Below are 19,978 nucleotides of genomic sequence, written 5' to 3'. Positions count from 1 at the left end.
TTCAGTTAATTTCTGCTTCACACTCACTCTCAGCCCCCAGAGTCTTATGAGTTAACACAGATGTACCAATGATGAAGAGGGAGCAAAACCATGATGCAAAGTTTTCGGGCACCGCTAGAGGAAAGGGAGCTGGGCTGTAATGGGAGAGATCCCCAACGGTGCAGATGATTGTTGGCTTCCTGTCTAGAGTAGCTTGAAGGAGTTTATTAATACAGAGGACAAGAAGATCAAGAGTGCCGGTTTTCGAGATGCTGCACTTTAGGACCCACAAGATCGGCAAACACAAAAACATCAAGCAATTGTTTGTCAGCGAACCTTCAGACGAGGAAGCGAGGGTGTAAACATCTGTGTCAAAGCCAGGAGGGGGCTCTTTAAATGAACATCCAGATGCAAAAGGGGGGGGGCAGTCATGCAGTAGGAAGCTCAAGGCTGGCGTCTTTGCAAAGTCTGCTCCCATGTAATTAGAACATGCGCTGGAGATTGCTTCCTATGCTATAATATCTGTTAATTTACAAGTCTACTAGCCCAACATAGTGGAAGCAAGCAGGCCTGCAAAGCAGGCAGCACAACAGGTAATATTGCATCTCAAAGATGGACAACTGTGGCAAATTAACAGAGCTGATTCCTTCTGCTCAAATTCAAAACCCCTGACACATTCAACACTGGTCTTCAGGTACCAAACACCCCAACAGGTACATTTGACCTCAAAGAGAACACCTGAACATTAGCAAAAAATGAAACCTACTTTTACTGTCCCAATTTATGTGGGACATCCCAATTTTTGGGGGGATGTCCCACATAAATTGGGATGAGTAAACTGGCTCCCATGAGATCGCGGCCCCAAAAGACGTACACTTTTCAGCACTGTGCTCTCACGCGAGTCACCTGGCTCTTGAGGGATAGTGACCCTGAAATATGCATGTCCTAAATTTCCTCGTCTAGGGCATGTTGGAGGGTACGCAATACTTACATACATCACAGAGAAACAAAACATGCGTGCAGAACTAACTTTGTCACCAAACTGAAGCTAAACACTACCAAAAAGACCCCCTCATGAATTGATGTGAAATAAAACACAATCTTATCATCTGATTATTTTTATCGCTCCTGCTTTTGATAAGTTGCTGCAAGCCATTACAAAGAAATGAGTCCCCACTTTACAGTTTATTTAATATGAGCAGCCACGATGTCTTCCTAGATGTACAAACCGAAACCTCTCCCCCTCTCATACACACACGCAGACACACCGGGGGGGGGGGGAGTTACTCTCCGTGCATAAAATGCAAGATGTATATGCAGCTGCTCATTTCATTTAGCTGGCTCATAAATGAAAGTTAATAGGCACTACACATTATTCGCTAAGCTACTGAAAAGCTAAATAAGACCCACTGTGGCACCAGCTGGGAGAATACCAAATATATATGTTGGTGGTTATTTATAATAATGCTGCAGAAAAAGAACACGTTTGCTTTTTAAAACGCCTTGTGGTTTACAATCGGAAGTACCTGTATTATTATTATTTTAGGAGAGTCATATCCTTCCCATGCAAATGTATATTTTACAAACCAACAAATTTCTCTAGATTTGGTGCTGTATTTCCAAAATTTGGGGCAAGATTACACGTGTTTCTATATGACGTTTGGAGAAAACATATTTAAAGAGCAAATTTGGAAGAAGTGTGCATTTGATTACTTGGAAGTTATCAAAACTTGGTTGGATTTAGGTAGGTCATATACATATACAGTGGCACCTCATGTTACGCCCGCTGCGGGTTATGTCTTTTCAAGTTATGGATGCGCCGAACCCGGAAGTCCCGGAACGGGTTACTTCCGGGTTCTGCGCATGCGCAGAAGTGCTAAATCGCGCTTTGCACATGCAATGAATTGCATCACGCACGTGCGCAGACATGGAGCTTCAGGATGCGGCCTTTTCATGTTGTGAACAGGCCTCCGGAATGGATCCCGTTCGCAACCAGAGGTACCACCTTTTAATGAACCCTGAATGGCCTAGAACAGTGTTTCTCAACCTTTTTTGGGCAAAGGCACACTTGTTTCATGAAAAAAATCACGAGGCACACCACCATTAGAAAATGTTAAAAAAATTAACTCTGTGCCTATATTGACTATATATAAAGTAATTCTCCCACGGCACACCAGGCAACATCTCGCGGCACACTAGTGTGCCGCGGAACAGTGGTTGAGAAACACTGGCCTAGAATAGGGCATAATATCTTTACCTCTTTTTATATCCCCACAACACCTCTAAGATGCATATGCTAAGATATAGCTACTTTTCCCAAGGATACCAAAGAACCTGCAAGTCCTGAGCAAATATTTAAAGGTGGGATTATGGCAAGAATTATAAATCTTTTCTTCTTGCTTCATCTTGGAAATTTTAAATGTGCATGCATGTATGTCTGAATCAAAAGTTTTGAAAATGGGAAAAAATGTAGTAAAGACTGGCATGCAGTCTAAAACTCCACGAAAACTGGGTGCAAGCAAATCAGGATGAGTGCTCAAGGTCTCTGCCTCTGGCCCTTGGTTCTCGTTGGCCTGAACTCCGCTCTGTCTTTAGCTACACCTCTGACCAGTTCAAATATTGCCTCCTTTTGCCAGGATCACATCCCAGGGGCAGCCCATCACAAAGCCTGAGGATTCCTGAAGTTATATAGTCACATGATTGCAATGTAGACACAGTGCACACTCAGGGGGAAAAATTAATCCATGGGAGCATTTATAATATACTGTATATCACTAGAAATAGCTCGTCATTCTTTTCTGATAAGGCAGGCAATCTGATAATCCAAACAGGGTGGATAGCACAAAATTCCAAGCTCAAGGCGAAGAACAGCCAAAAGCAAATGCAGCGATACCTTGGTTCTTAAACACATTGGTACTCAAACAACTTGGAACCCAAACATAGCAAACCCAGAAGTAAGTGTTCTGGTTTGCGAACTTTCTTTGGAAGCCGAACGTGCTCCGATTTGAGTGTTACGCTTCCGATTGGAGTGCCACACTTCGGTTTTGAGTGTTACGCTGAGGTCTGTCTGTTTTTGCGGCTCTTTCTGTTTTGTTTTTGTGACCGTGAGGAGCCCAGTTCAGCTACTGATTGATTGACTGCAATACATTGATTATTGCTTTCATTTTATGGATCAATGGTCTCGTTAGATAGTAAAATTCATGTTAAATTTCTGTTTTAGGAGTTGTTTTTAAAAGTCTGGAAAGGATTAATCCATTTTGCATTACTTTCTATGGGAAAGTGTGCCTTGGTTTTGAAACGCTTTTGATTTTGGAGCAGACTTCCGGAATGGATTAAGTTTGAGAACCAAGGTATCACTCTACAGTGACAACAGTGGGACTTCATTTAAATGAAGGCTATGTTTGTTTGTTTGTTTTATTAATTACCCTCCCTTTGCTCTTAAGGTTTCAGATCAGGTTATGACAATTGGAATACCATGCCAAAAGCGTTTCAAGTAAGGCCCATATAAGCACAATGGCTTTATTGACTAGTCAACAGCAACTAGGACACACACCCAACCCTAACAAAACTCTCCTGCATAAAATATGAGATATTAAAGAAAACCTGTAGACTTCAGAGAATTTGCAATCCTAAGAGATACTTCTTTGAAAAAAATGAAAGCTTCACAAATGTGGAGAGCAACTCCAAGCTTCTCCTTCCCACTTCAGAGTCCTTTTTCTGGTTGCTAAATGAAGTATTCCGCTCACTACGGGCAAGAGTTATTTTTTTCTCTCTCCCCCCCTACAAGCGCTGACCTAACTCATAAACAAAACAGACAGAGCAATGTCTCATTAGAGCCTGTATAGACAAATGATCATGCTGAGAGGGCAGGCCCATGCAGAGCATGATCCTACGGCAAGAGGAGCAGTTGTCTGCTATTTTCTTAATATAACAGAGGCACTGTGTTTATTCGGCATCCGGGCCATGCTTGGTACTGCCCTCTGAAAGTCCCCGGTTGAAGGGACTGTAACCCCATTGGGCATACTGAAAGATGACTTAACACTAATACCTGCTATCGCTAAAGTACAGTATAGCCAGAACAATGGGTAAAATCTAGGCAAGGTTAAGTGCTTTCAAATCCCATTCTTTTCAGTGAAAGTGTTATGAACTCTCCCACTAAAATCCATGGGACTTATGGGGCACAATCCAACCACTTTCAACCCCCCCCCCCCCAGTTTCTATATGAGAGCAAAGCACAGGCTTAACTCTACCATCGATACCACTGGGAATTAAAAGTCCTTAACTTCGTTTCGATGGTGCTCGGCATATCCTGTACCTAACGTCTTCTTTCTAAAAGGGAAGGTTCAAGTTTAATTAATTCATTGTACAGTGGCTCTGTACACACAGAGAGCAGTTAACAGCAAATGAATCTCGAGAGGTGTCCAGAGCAATGTCTAGTCCTGTTGTGTTGGATGAGTTTCAGTTGGTAAGGCTCAAGAATGCGGACAAGATGCTTGGATCGGTCAGGGTGACCACTTGTGTGTCGAGGCTTCCCAGAAAATTACCTTAAATAACTCACAACTGACAACAGAATTATGGTTTGGTTTTTGGCAAATAATTTAGGGCCACAACTTTATTAAATACACAATTTTAATTCGAGTGTTGGCTTAGGCTTTTGGTTATTCACTCGTCCTTCCTAAAGAAGGACTATCCCCATCTGTCCATCTAGGACAGGACTCAATCAGCTGTCCCCTTAGGACAGGACTCACCTCATCTGCCCCTCGTGGCAGGACTCACATCAGCTGTCACCCTAGGACAGGACTCACCACTGTCCGCTTGGACAGTTCCTGCTCCGACTTCCGAATGGAAGTCAAGTAAACATACCTGGGAGTGAGGAGGTGGCTGCGCCCAGTCATTCCCTCCTCACCTTCACCAAGAATGTTCCTCAAGGCTCTTGCTCTTAAAATTGGGCCCACCATTCCCGCCAATGGCGGGATGGTAAGGACAAGAGTGTAAGCCCCGAGATTCCTTTAACGGAATACTTCTATATGGAGCAAACGGAGGTGAGGGTAGGCATCCGTGTGCCACCCCCTCTACCAACCGATTAACCAACCAAAAGCCTAACCGCCAACCTAACACGTTGTGACAATTTGCTAGCGCAGTAGGCGAAAACCAAGAGGCAAAGCCAATCAGCCAATTGGAAAAATTCCTACTGACCCCTGAATACAGGCGGCCCCGAAGGCAATAGCAATGTCGTGCTAACCTGCAAGAAAGAAAGGGCGGGTGGGAGGGGTTCAAACGCCAGGCAAAAATGTGACTATAAAATGGTGGACGCAGCTTTAAGGGGGGCCCCAACAACCAATCAGATCCAAGGAATTTGCATACGCACGCCCCCCATTACTCAGCATGAGCTGTGGCCTTACACAAACCAAACCCTAAGCTAAATTTCTTAACAGCCCTACCACAATCCGCTTTATATTATATGATATAAAGCGCTTTGCGCTCTGGACTCTTGCCCTCCTGGGTGATAAAAATCTCCTTGTGAGATGGGGCGGTCCCTTGCAGCTTGAAGGAGGCAATGGCAAAACCACTCCTCAAGAATCCCTCCCTGGATTTGGAAAATTAAAGTAAATTACTGGCCAGTTACCAATCTCCGTTTCCTGGGCAGGGTCCAGATCCAAGCACTCTTGGAGGGAACTGATTTTCTAGATCCATTTCGACTGGAGTTTAGGTCAGATTTTGACACAGAAACTGCTTTGACCACTGTTAGGAGGCAAATGGTGGAAATGTGTCCTTGTTAATTCTCCTGAACCTCTGTGCAGCTTTCAATACCATCAACCATTCTATCCTTCTGGAGCTGCTGTCCAAGTTAGGGGTGTTTAGCATCGCTTTGTGGTGGTTCCATCCTGCTTGGATGGACGCTTCCGGGGGGGGTGGGGGTTTGCATGAGGAGTGAGCATTTCATTTGGGGTTCCTCGGGGTTCGACTTTATCCCCATGGCTGTTCAACATGAAACCACTGAGTGAGGCCGTTCCTAGCATTGGACATGCTGGAGAACAAATTCATCCCTCCAAATTAAAGGGAGATGTATCTGGATTTTAAACTTCCAGCCAATCACTAGTGAACAATTGGAAGACTGGCCGAGGTAAGGTAGAAAAAATGGAAGCAACGTTTTGAGGCTAAGACACCCATACAGCAACATCAATATACTACACTCAGATGGTGGTGGTTGGGAAGGTGTATTGAAAATAGATGTCCCCCCCCCCAAACTGGAAAACCAATGCTCCCTTTTATCCAAACCTCACTTCCTCTGGTAAAGTCAGGGGTCCATCTGTGGCCTTCAGCTAAGGAACTCTCCAAGCCGAGGAAAGAAAGTCAACGAATCCCAAGTTTGGGAAGGGTTGAGACAATTTTTTCAAGAGCTGGATGTTTTCTTCATAAAATGCACACCCCAGAGCGGCCTCGGTAAGATTTATGGGGAGAGCTAGTGCAGGATCTATGCGGCACTGTATTTCTTTGAGAACACAGAAGGAGATTTACAGCGGAGATGATACATGCAAATGTATTCTATGTGGAAACTTTTGGCATTTGTTATTAATTATCCTTCCCGCAGCCCAAAATGCCACCCCCAACCCATACTGCTGCGCTTCCCACATCGCCTCACCCACAACATAGTAAAATTTACAGATGGTGTTGATACCAAATGAAATAAAGTCATTGTCTTCATTCTGCTTTCCTTGGTTCCTCACTTCACAACCTTCCTGTTTTCCTCAACCACAGTGTTGTTTTGTACTCTAAGCTGAGTTTTCCATTAGGGTAGGTGGAAAATAAATTTTATTACGGTTTTAGAGAAAACTACAAAACGTACTATCTTTTCCCACTTTTCTTAAGCAAACCAAGACTTTTATCTAGATACAATAAACACACAAAAGGGGTGGGGGAAGAGAAAGGAAGGAATGAAGGAAGGAAGGAAGGAAGGAAGGAAGGAAGGAAGGAAGGAAGGAAGGAACAGAGTAGAAAAGAGGTTGAAAGAGAAAAAGAGAAAAATAAGATTCAGATATTAAAGAACTTCCTATTCTTCATCTGTATGCTATAAAACAAACATTATTCACTTCATTCAATCCAATATAACACCCAACAAGGCCACTTTCTATAAACAAACATTATCTCCAATCCTCAGATCCAGATATCATTGTTTCTTTTTCATGCAAATGTCTATGAGGGGTTTACAATATTTAACAAATGTTAGCAATGACTTTTCTCTGATTAAACATGTCAATTTCGCCATCTCAGCCAAGTCTGTTAGTTTTAACAGCCATTCTTCCATTGCTGGTCATCATGGGTCCTTCCATTCTAGTGTCTTCTAACATCAGCCCAATAATAATAATAATAATAATAATAATAATTTATTATTTATACCCACCCATCTGGCTGGGCTTCCTCAGCTACTTTGGGTGGCCTCCAACTGAATATCGAAAACACAATGCAGCATCAAACATTAAAAAAACTTCCCTAAACAGGGCCGCCTTCAGTTGTCTTTTAAAAGTAAAATAGTTGCGTATTGCCTTCACATCTGCTGGGAGGACGTTCCACAGGGCGGGTGCCACTACTGAGAAGGCCCTCTGTCTGGTTCCCCTTCGCTTCTCGCAACGAGGGAACGACCAGAAGGCCCTCGGCGCTGGACCTCAGTGTCTGGGCTGAACAATGGGGGTAGAGACGCTCCTTCAGGTACACTTGACCGAGGCCATTTATGGCTTTAAAGGTCAGCACCAACACTTTGAAATGTGGTCGGAAATGTAGTGAAAGCCAATGCAGATCTCTCAGGACCGGTGTTATATGGTCTTGGCGGCCACTGCCAACAACAGAGGCTTTTTAAAACAGGCTTCCCAGGCTGTGGAATAAATCACGAGTTGTGCATAGGGTGCTAAAACGTCTCTCTTAGAAATCCTGATCCCATACAAAATTACAGCTCCTAGGGATTCCTGAGGGAAAGCAACAATTTAAGCACGTAGGGTGGGCCTAGACACCCCCCCCCCGCTGCCAAGGGATGAAATCTTCGCCTGCTGGTAGGAAGTACAACATTAAACATACTGCAACGCCTATTATTATTCTCCAGGCCTAGCAATATTTAGAAGTCATGTGGGATGAAGTTACCTGCCAAGTCCTCATGACCTTGAAAAGGGGGCACATGAGCCCATGGAAGCCTACCAACCGGCGCCACGGGGCATCAAAGAAGCACATGCCTCTCCACCCCACCCCAGTGATTTATACCTAAAAGGGAAGTCATGCAAGTTAGTGGCTGAATCCTATGAAAAGCTTACACAGCTGGACACCATCAAACTTCCCAGCAGGGAAGACAAAGAGTTTAGGACAGGAGGGTGAGGCAATCTGGCAGGAAGAGGGAGGGAGGACTATATAAAGTTACAGCACATGGGGTTGAAGGAAGGCAAGCCATGGCAAACCAACCCTTTTACTATTGGACAAACAAGGTTCACGTTGAGCAAAGAAGGACTTGGGTGCCTTTTAGCAACCAAACAGAATGACCCAGCCAGGAGGATCATTTCTGGGGGAAATGTTTCAGAAATATTTGCACGAATCCTATTATTATTATTATTACCCCACACATCTGGCCACCCTGGTAGCTCCCAATAGAATATTAAAAACATGATAAACCTCAAACATTAAAAACTTGCCTAAATAAACAGGGCTGCCTTCAGGTGTTTTCTAAAAGTCGGATACAGTAGTTGTTTATTTCCTTGACATCTGATGGGAGGGTGTTCCACAGGGCGGGCACCACCACCAAGAAGGCCCTCTGCCTGTTTCCCTGTACAGTGGTACCTCGGTTTACAAACACAATTGGTTCCGGAAGTCTGTCCTTAACCTGAAGTGTACTTAACCTGAAGCGAACTTTCCCACTGAAAGTAATGGAAAGTGGATTAATCCGTTCCAGACAGGTCCGCGGAGTACTTAAACTGAAAACCGAGGTGTACTTAAACTGAGGTATGACTGTAACTTCACTTCTCGCAGTGAGGGAACTGCCAGAAGGCCCTCGGAGGAGGACCTCAGTGTCTGGGCAAAACAATGGGGGTGGAAACACTCCTTCAGGTATACTGTGACATGTTAGAGGTTTCCAATTTATATTGTCTCCCAATACTTTAATGTCCAAAATGAGCAGTTTCAGAATTTTAAAACTCAGTGCTTTATTAACAAAGTTGAGACATCCAATTGTCAATCCAATTGAGCACACTACTCAACTCTACCCAGTATAGTAGAGTATAACTAAATAGGAGCTTCAGGTTAAGTACAGACTTCCGGAACCAATTGTGTACTTAAACCGAGGTACCACTGTATTAGGGGGATAGGCAAGGGAAGGACTAGACCATGTGAAAATGAACATGATATTTTAGCTGCAGTTCATTCATTTTCAGTTTTGCATTCTTGTTATTTAAAAAGTGTGCCTAGACATTCCATTGTTGCGCCCATAACCTAGGGTTAAGGTGCCATTTAGCTCCTAGCTTTCATCTCTCTGTTTCTAACATTGGATGCACACACACATACACACATACACACCTTTTTGCATCCCAAAAAGGCGAGGAGGAAGCACAGACACCCCGCCACAATATGAAATGACTAATTTATCTTAAAATCCACAAATGCACTCTGCTAAAATAAATGTTTTTCAGTTCCACACCTCTGGGCTTCTTCCAGTTGTCGCGTCTCACTTCAAAAGACTATTTTTCAAGATAAAGTGTTTATATTATCCAATGTGAGGAGAATAAGTTTGTCCACAACTTTTCAGCCTGCAGAATTTGCATGTCTGCCTTGGAAGATTCCACTTGCCCTTCATATCCAGCCCACTGAATGCAGTTTGAATTGCTGAATAAATGGGCACTCGTGACTGCCCTAATCTTTTAAAAGTAGCAAAGGATGGCCCACAGTCAGGTTTACGTGCTTCAAATTATTTTAATCTCTCATTGTCTCCAATATTGCTTTAAAATTTTATCCATAAAATACCTGTTAAAATATACAGATGAAAGTATAAATTGCTACCTTGGTCAGCTACAATTTTTTAAGAGGAGCCATGGTTCAAAGGGCCTCGGGACCAGCAACACAGAATGTCTCCACCGACTTGCTCCCACATCTCTCCTAAGGTACAGGAGAAGGACTCTTATTCAGCTTCTCCTTCACTCATAACCCTTCGGCTGCTGATGGAAGGAATTGCAATGCAAGGTGAATTATGGGATAATTCTGTAAAGAGCCTCAATACCCTAGAACAGGAGTGGCAAGCTGCTGTATTAATTCTTGCATCCAACTATGCCAGGGTTCAGCTGCACCAAAAAATCAGAATGGGTTGGTGCTCTCTCCAAACAGAAACTGGCCCAATTGATATTCGGTCCAGTATACCTGAAGGAGCATCTCCACCCCCATCGTTCTGCCCGGACACTGAGGTCCAGTACCAAGGGCCTTCTGGCGGTTCCCTAGTTGTGAGAAGCCAAGTTGCAGGGAACCAGGCAGAGGGCCTTCTCGGTAGTGGCGCCCGCCCTGTGGAACGCCCTCCGCTCAGATGTCAAAGAGAAAAAGAGCTACCAGATTTTTAGGAGACATCTGAAGGCAGCCCTGTTTAGGGAGGCTTTTAATGTTTAATAGATTATTTTATTTTATTTTTCTGTTGGAAGCCGCCCAGAGTGGCTGGGGAAACCCAGCCAGATGGGCAGGGTATAAATAATTTATTATTATTATTATTATTATTATTATTATTATTATTATTATTATTCTACTATGAACTGTTTACTAAGGCAGCCTTGCACTTTGCAGAACTTAACACTTGGCCTTTGAAAGTCAAGAGAGGAGACATTAAAAATAAAACGTAGCCCACTGTACATTACTCATACAAATAGCTTTCTTGAAATTAGTTATTTAAAGCAGCCACACATGCCCAACTGTGCTAAGGAGAGTTGATCCTATTTCCAGGGAATTCCGGGAGCACCTTCCTACCAAAGACTTGTTTACATGCTACAAGTGGGTTGAATGCCCTCACAGTAAAGTAACACAGAGAAGCATGCAGAATGTTTGCTTCATACTGTACAGGCCACCGAATGGCCAATGCAAGACTGCAGAAATAATAATACAGTCATACCTCGGGTTGCGAACGCTGCAGGTTGTGCGTTGTTGGGTTGCGGACCGCGCCGAACCCGGAAGTGCCAGAACAGGTTACTTCTGGGTTTCGGCGCTCATGCATGTGCAGGAGTGCAAAATGACATCACACGCATGTGCAGAAGCGCCAAATTGCGTCACGCACGTGTGCAGACGCAGCACTTCAGGCTGCAAACGCTGCGGGTTACGAACGTGCCTCCTGCACGGATCACGTTCGCAACCTGAGGTATTATAATAATAATAATAATAATAATAATTTATTATTTATACCCTGCCCATCTAGCTGGGTTTCCCCAGCCACTCTGGGCAGCTTACAGCATATATGAAACAGCAAAACATCAAACATTAAAAAACTTCCCAATACAGCCTTCAGGTGTCTTCTAAAAGTTGTGTTGTTCTTTTATCTCCTTGACATCTGAAGGGAAGGTGTTCCACAGGGCAGGCGCCACTACCAAGAAGGCCCTCCGCCTGGTTCCCTATAATTTCACTTCTCGCAGTGAGGGAACCAGCAGAAGACCTTTGGAGGAGGACCTCAGTGAAGTCATGGCATTTGCAGATAACAAATATTTGTTAGCATAACTCTTTTCCCCCCCTCAAGTTAAAATTTCCAAGGCAAATGGATGCAATAAACACGATAAACCTGATCCCAGACTCCATTCAGCCCTGATTATGTCACTTCTTAAACATTTCCGTTCCCCTCCCCTTTCAATTGCAGGATATTAAAATCCTTTGTTGGAGTTGCTTCTCCCTGCATCACCAGGGCTTTGCCAGCAGCTTTCCTTGACTTCCAATTCCCTGCAGGACTGCTGTTGTTGACATTTCCCATGCACCTATTTTGCAGGCCCTTTGTCTTATGACAAGATAATCAGCAGAAGCTAGATAACCACTTGAGAGGAAGTTAAACTGGCTCTCTGTCGGTAGGCAATAGCAAGGAGATTGCAGCGGGCTTGATGACATGAGAACAGACATCCATAGCCCCTGGATCTATCTAGGAGTTTGGCTTGACTAGATTGCTCCTCTCTTTCCCACTGCAGCGAAATTGTCCAAGGTTGCAAGCATCACCCCCCCCTCCCTTTGCTGTCATTCGGGAAAGGTTAAGATTTCAGGCACACATGCAATGCAATCTCTGCAGTTTCTCAGCTGTTCTATCATCTTAATCCTATGTCTCCAGATCCCATACATATGAATCTGCTTTATAATCAAGGTCAAACCATTGGTCAACCCAGCTCAGCATTGTCTAGATTGGCAGAAGCACTCCAGAGTTTCAGACTTTCCAAGAACCCAGCATTTGCTCTACCGTTGACCTATGTTCCTTCAGCCAAAGAATTGGAATCTGATTCACTGACTGGCCCAAGGACATTGTGATTTCCTGAGTAAACTATGGTTTGGCTTGTCTGTCTCGTTAATAAAAGGCAAAGGGACCCCCGACCATTAGGTCCAGTCGTGACCAACTCTGGGGTTGCGGCGCTCATCTCGCTCTATTGGCCAAGGGAGCCGGCGTACAGCTTCCAGGTCATGTTGCCAGCATGACAAAGCCGCTTCTGGTGAACCAGAACAGCACACAGAAACACAATTTACCTTCCCGCTGTAGTGGTACCTATTTATCTACTTGCACTTTGACGTTGGTGGCTTGTTCAAAGCCACGCAGAGAGAGTTGCCTGAATAAGCAATAGATATTAATTAAGATCTACCCTACCCAAGTCCAACACTATCCGCTACAAAATACCACAGCTCAGTGGTAGGGCATCTGCCTTGCATGCAGAAGATCCCAGGTTCAATTACCGGCATTTCTAGGTAGTGCTGGGAGAGAATCCTAATCGAAACCCTGGAGAGCTGCTGCCAGTCCGTGTAGACAATACTGGCCCATGGGCCAGACTCAGTACAAGGCAGCTTCTTGTGTTCCTGCTTTGCTTCCTGATAGATCTGCTTGAGAAATTTCACATGCCCCTGGCAAAAAAAACGCGCCATAGAATAAAATAATTTAAAGCATCATTTTTCTTGGAAGACACTTATACCAGACACTGATCGAAACCTGATGACTAGATGTAATTTTTTTTAAAAAAATTACAAAATGTAGCTTAACACCAGAACAATAAAATTGCTGGCTTACAGATGACAGGTCTCTCATGTTAAATCAGTTTGTGATTTATATTGACCAGAGCACTCTCAGCAAAGTCCCAGTGCAAACAAACCCTTCCAGCCAACCTCATTCCCTTGAGCCAACAAGTCTTAATTTGCTAAAAGAAACGCTCGTTTTACAGTATCTCATACATCTGGCAGTGACCGAAATGCATCTAACAATCTGAAGTCAGATGTGGCGAAACAGAACCGGGGCTTTTTCGTGTTTCCCCCCTCACTGGGGCGAAAGTGGGGCTAAATTCAGGCGGGCCGGATTCAAAACCTGAGCACCGCCGAACATCAGGTGTCCCAGTGTTCATTTTCAATTAAATAGGTTTCATGCAATGTTTGCAGAGATATAAATTGGCTGCAATGGAGTGTTTGTTTGGAGCAAGTTTCAAAAGAGTGGAGGGAGAGAGACTTTAAAGACCAATGAGCTAAGCTTTGGGTCATGTCAGCAACAATTTAAAAAGAAGCAGCAGCAGCAGCAGCAACATTTCATTGCCGCAGTGTTAAAATGGTGCATCCCAGACATTGCTTCCCAATCGTAAGATGTTTCTTGACATTTGACCAGAAAAACAATTGAAATGGGAGGTGGTTCGATCACACCTGGTATATGTTTGGGCCTCTTCCACCCCACCCCCAAACACACATTAAAATGCTGTGATATCTGCTTTTCCATCTAGACAAGATGTTGTAAACACTCTTCGTTCCCATAATAACAAGAGACACTCACTGAGCTGAAATCAGCAGCCAGGCAGCATTGTTCCCCTTTCCTGAATCTTTCAGAGCAGCTGAGATCCCCAGGCCTTCGAGTTGCTAAGATGGAAAAATGCCCCGCAAAGTCTCCATATGGAGGCACGGAGAGCAGATTGGGCAATATTCCCTGGCTCCTGGAAACCATGACTAATAAGCTACTGGGAAGATTCCAAAACTGACTTGCTTCCCCACTGGAACAGAGGAATCAGTTGTTAAATGTGGAAAACCTGAACTTCCAACCATCCTACTTAGTTCTCTGATTCATTCTATCTGGCAAGGAAACTATTTCTCCTCTTATCAGGAGAACACGGGGGAGAGGAGAAAATGCACACAAAATTCTTTCTGGAAAATTGCAAAATCTATGTCTCTTTCCCCCACTCTGTCTTAATAATAATAATAATAATAATAATAATAATAATAATAATAATAATAATATTGCCGTTGTTACTAGGAGGAGTAAGAGAAGATGAACCTGAAGACCCAGTATATCAGCTGCAAATTGTTTTACTAAAGTTTGTGACAGGAACGCCCTGCTCTTCCAATGAATTCTGATGTCCCAGCAGAAAACTGCTGTTTTCTTTGAATCTTGGCGTTTATCTGATTCCCCCCCTGCCTTTCCCCCCCTACTTGGCAGATTTTCTTTTAGAGAAGGGTGGGAGAAACCACACTCCACCTTACTAATATCTTTTCACTGCAATGCAAATGCGTTAATGCAGCATGCTCAGCCAAAAAGCTGTTCCTCTACAAGCTTGTTCAGTGCCTGCTTATTTTCCAGACAAAAAAGCAAATGATAAGGAAAATGTGATTCTAACATACTGGGTACCATTGGATATATATGCCTATGTGCTCAGGATAGACAACAAGAAGAAGTCCATAAGACTTGCTTTGAACTATGTAATAATCCCAACATAAAAGGTAAAGGTAAAGGGACCCCTGACCATTAGGTCCAGTCGTGACCGACTCTGGGGTTGTGCGCTCATCTCGCATTATTGGCCAAGGGAGCCGGCGTACAGCTTCCAGGTCATGTGGCCAGCATGACAAAGCTGCTTCTGGCAAACCAGAGCAGCGCATGGAAACGCTGTTTACCTTACCGCTATAGCGGTTCCTATTCATCTACTTGCATTTTGATGTGCTTTCGAACTGCCCTAAACAACTTTCAGAGAGGAGAGAAGCTGAGTTGCAGAACTAGGGCAGAGACATTAGAATACAGTGGTCCCTCGACTTACGAAATTTCGAGTTACGAATGGAAAAAATGGCCGCACGCTTACGTTTTTTCGACATCCGAAAGGAAAACCGTTGCGGTTTAGATGGGGTTTTTTCGACTAACGAATTTTAGATGCGGTTTACTCGACTTACGAAGTTTTCAGTTTCCAATGCATTCCCATGGGAAACCGCTTTTTTCGACTTACAAACTTTTTGACCTACAAATGTGCATTTGGAACAGATTAAATTCATAAGTCGAGGGACCACTGTACCCAGGTATATAAAAGACTATGCAGAACTGGCAAAAGTAACAGCAAAACTAAGAGAATTTAATGATGAATGTTTTATGGAAGAATGGGTGCCTTTTTCGGATTGCTCAAAGAATTGTTATAGTATGGTGAACTCGCGAGCAGGATCTGAGCTATGAGCAACAGAAGTAATTAGATTATGATATCATGGTTATGATTTAATAGATAGAAGATCGGGTGCAGACCAGTGTGGGAAAACTGTGGCTCCCCAGAAATTGCTGGACTCTGGTTCTCAGCATCCCTGACCATGAAGCATAGGGTTTAGCTTTAGGGGAGTCCAACAGCATCTAGAGGGACACAGGCTCCTCAACCCTCTCACAAACAGACCCACTTTGATAGTAATCAAACAAAGTTTAACAAGAGTCCACTTTTGGGGTGAGAATAAAGTTTTGCTACTGGGAAGTAGACAACCACTGCCACCACCACTCCCAGCGCATGCAAAAAAGCCTTGACTGGCTATGGAATGCTCACGTGAGCTAAAACTGCAATATTATTTCAAGGCAAGCAACCGGAAATGCCCCAGCTGAAAAAGCAGCTCTTCTTTTTTCTGTATCTCACCATATGCAAAACAACAGCACCCAAGAAACTTTTAGAGTGTGAGTTTGTCAGGTACAGGTTTTTTTTTTCCTTTCCTTTTATTCCTGTGGCGGTGATTCATTTTAAGAGAGCATTTGCAGTTCCAAACAGATGTTGCTTCATAAAAAAGAGAAAGAATGTGTTTTGGGGTTTTTTTTGCATTTGGCTTGAGAGAAACAGAATTTGCAAGGGGTTTGCTGAGTCTATACTGATAGCACAGAGATGGAGAACCTCAGGAGTGTAGGCCGAATTCAGCCTTGTCTCTCTGCTGCTTGGGACTCTCCCTTTGCCACAGTCCTGTCAGCCCTACTTTCCTGCTTGCCTGGACAGAAGATAGAGATAGTGTGTGCAGAAACTGCCTCACTATTACATTTGTTGCTTCAACTGCCCTTGTCTTAGGTTGTCCCTAAGAGGTTGCTCAGATGAGAATGTGGCCCTCAAGTGTCATGAGCCCTGAGGAACTGTCATGGAGGTGCTGGGCAGATCCTGAAGAGGTGGGGGGGGGGAGATCAGGGAGTAGCAGGCAGAAGACCCAACGGGGATTAGGAAGGTGGCACCTGTGCTTCAAGAACAGTTGAAAGGCACCCATAACAAGTTCTGTTGTTGAAGCCCAAGCCTTCAACACGGCGGCATTAGATAAAATTTTAAAACTGGGCCAGTTGCCCAAGACATTTTGCTGCATGAGCTGAAGGGCAAGATGGCTTCCACACCCCAAATTCCAGGTACAGAATTCCAGGTACAGAAGCCAACCGTGTTGGCAGCTGAATCTTACTTTGATACTCGTGATGGGATGGTTTCATCCACCCGCACCCAAGGACAGCAGGATAGGCTGTGTAGTGCCCAAAGTTCTGTCCTCCAAAAAAAGATGGAAAAAAAGCTGAAGGGCTCAGGAGGTACAACTGTGCGCTTCAGCCACCAGCTCCCTCTCCTGCGTACATAATAATAATAATAATAATTTATTATTTATACCCCACCCATCTGGCTGGGTTTCCCCAGCCACTCTGGGCGGCTTCCAACAGAAATATTAGAATACACTAATTTCTTAAAGATTAAAAGCTTCCCTAAACAGGGCTGCCTTCAGATGTCCTCTAAAAGTCTGGTAGTTATTTTTCTCTTTGACATATGGTGGGAGGGCGTTCCACAGGGCGGGTGCCACTACCGAGAAGGCCCTCTGCCTGGTTCCCTGTAACTTGGCTTTTCACAGCGAGGGAACCGCCATAAGGCCCTCGGCACTGGATCTCAGTGTCCGGGCAGAGCGATGGAGGTGGAGACGCTCCTTCAGGTATACTGGACCGAGCCCGTTTAGGGCTTTAAAGGTCAGCACCAACACACTGAATTGTGCTTGGAAACGTACTGACTCGAACTGGTTGCTTCACTCTGCCTCATGGTGGAGCCGGCCCTGGTAGAGACAGAGATTTATTAGTGGCACCTCTCATGCCGCTTTACGAACAAACAGGTATGATCTAAAGCAGTGCTTCCCTAGCTGGGGTCTCCAGCTGTTTTTGGACTACAACTCCCATCGTCCCTAGCCAGCAGGACCCCAGTGGTCAAGGATGATGGGAATTGTAGTCCAAAAACAGCTGGAGACCCCAGCTAGGGAAACCCTGAACTAAAGGTAGAAACGAGAGCGGAGGCAGGGGAAGAACGTGTGGTTTTATACATGTGTGCAAGAGAAAGAAAGAGAATGAATGAATGAATGAATGAATGAATGAATGAATGAATTGTAGCCAAGCAGAAAGGCGAGAGTTCGCAACTTGTAGCAGCTGTTTTTGGGATGCTGCACCAATACTGGGTGGCCACCTCCGAAACTGCATTTTTTAAAAATTTTAAAAAAAGAGAGAGAAAGTTTTATAACAATCAGGCTTTGGGATTTCTAGCCTGAAGCACCTTCCCCTTTCTCCCAATTTTCCACAAGCCAACTGTGCGTTCTTGCTTCCCTTCCTTGCAAGCCTTAAGGCAGGGACCTCCGTGGTCGTTTGGGAAGACTCGTCCCCTTCCTGCAAACGATTCCAGCCTGCATGTGCTAAGCTGAATGGCTAACTGAAGCTGAGGTGCATGGACTTACTGAACTTAAAAAAAGAGAGAGAGTGAAATGAAAGCTCTGGCCAAATAGGTTCCAGGCACATATTATGCGCTACTCCAGCACACACACACACAACTCTACATATGTACACACTTGGGATACAAGAATTAGCAGCTGGGGTAGCGTTACTCAGAATAGCGTTTTGCATAAAAAACATTCTCATTCAGGCATGGCTCTGTAAAATTTCAGAGCACAAGTTTATGAGTTTACTGGACAGCGTGCCAGCAAGGCAGATAAGCTTTTGCCTCTAAAAAGATTAGTTTCGTCTAATAGATGGAAAAGCCAGGGGGAGAGAAAAAGAGAAGGTTGTACTGCATCCTTCACTGTTAACACTGTTGTGCTCCTTCAAAAGAGAGAGACGCACATCCCAGTATGCTCTGCAGCTCGCGTCTCAACGATGCATGCAAATAAGTCAACCATTAAAGCAAAACCATGTGCACATTTATGTATTGCAATTTATTACTACTTAGCGAAACCCAGGACAAACAAGTGGCTAACGGTTGCGGTGGCGGAGGTGCATGCTGGTATGATAGTAGTAGTATGATAGCTCCAAAACTGTGGAACTCCCTTCCTATTGACTCATGCTTTGCCCCACTGCTTCAGTGAGCATTAAATACCTTCTATTCCATTCCATTAAAGGCCTTCAGCTGAGATAGGGTTGCCATATTTCCAAGAGTGAAAAATCTGGACACAGAACTTGTTGAGCAAAGTTGTTGCCAAAAAAAGAGAGAGGTTACTGAGCTATTTTCAGGGAAATTTGCAAAAAATCTGGATTTTCCGGGATATTTAAGCAATTTCTACTCTAGCCCCCATATTTAACTGGAATATTTCAACGATAGCCAACATGGTGTCTTCTAAGGTTCATTCCCTAGTACATGCAGTTAGGAAATCCAGGACTGGGAAAGTTATCTGGCTAAGTCCTTGGCAGAGCATCTGCAAAACAGGACAGGCATCATCATCATCATCATTATTCTACCCTTCATCCAAGGGCAGTTTACAATATAAAAACACAAAAAAATGCATACCATAGAAAAACAATAGCCCCACAAAAATGGTTTAAAACAGTGTTTCTCAGCCTTAGTTTCCCACCTTTTGTTGGACTTCATCTCCCATAATCCCCGCCCACTGGTTCTGCTAGCTAAGGATGATGGGAGTTGTAGTCCCCAACAACAGCTGGGGCCCACAGCTGAGAAACATTAGTTTTAAAGGCCATAGATGGTTTTTAATTATCCAAAGACCTGGGAGAAGCAGAGTGCTCCACATCACTAAAAGCACAAGGTTTGAAGACTTAAGTGTGAGTTTACACCAATGTTCGAAACTCCCATTGTTCTAGGCACATTTTGCAACAGAGAAATTCATTAGTCCAAGCAGTTTCTGAGCTTTGGGTGCGGTACTGTGCCTAAGATTTCAGATTAAAACTGCAGAGTGGTAGGGAAGGAGGACCTTTTTCTGCCTCCCCACATCCAGCTATTCTCTGAAGACCGGAGAAGAGACCCTCTTAAGAATATTACGGGGTTGGGCAGGGGAAAGACTAGATCATGTGAAAAACGAACATAATATTTTAGCTGCAGTTGATTCATTTTCAGCTTTGTATTCTTGTTATAAAAAGCCTGCCTAGACATTCCGTTGCTGCGCCCATAACGCTGATTTACCCATGGCGCACAGAAATCTGCCTTTGGTTCTATGTCGCGTTTCAAGAGCCAAACTCAAAAAGCAAGCGGCTGTTGACCAGGCTGCTAACTCAGAATGTTTTCAGAGATACAGATCTAAATGAAAAAGTCCAGTTGCGATTACTAAGTCAGACCGTCATCTGTGCCCA

The 19,978-nt window shown here is 44.1% G+C and overlaps 2 protein-coding genes across 2 annotated transcripts in view; both read right to left on the bottom strand.

The window, feature by feature from the left end:
* The window catches only part of EXT1 (exostosin glycosyltransferase 1), a 258,264-nt gene that overhangs the window by 150,258 nt on the left and 88,028 nt on the right, over nt 1-19,978 (bottom strand). The gene's annotated exons all lie outside the window — the stretch shown is intronic.
* The window catches only part of LOC118089709 (GTP cyclohydrolase 1 feedback regulatory protein-like), a 91,429-nt gene that overhangs the window by 9,648 nt on the left and 61,803 nt on the right, over nt 1-19,978 (bottom strand). The window contains exon 1 of the mRNA XM_060277653.1: nt 1-19,978. This exon is cut by the window's left edge and continues 9,648 nt beyond it; it is cut by the window's right edge and continues 61,803 nt beyond it. The gene's annotated coding sequence lies outside the window, so the exon portion shown is untranslated.

The sequence above is a fragment of the Zootoca vivipara genome, chromosome 8, assembly GCF_963506605.1.
Source record: "Zootoca vivipara chromosome 8, rZooViv1.1, whole genome shotgun sequence".
Lineage (NCBI taxonomy): Eukaryota > Metazoa > Chordata > Lepidosauria > Squamata > Lacertidae > Zootoca > Zootoca vivipara.
Note: the sequence above shows the minus strand (reverse complement) of the source record. Positions and strands in the feature narration are given on the sequence as shown.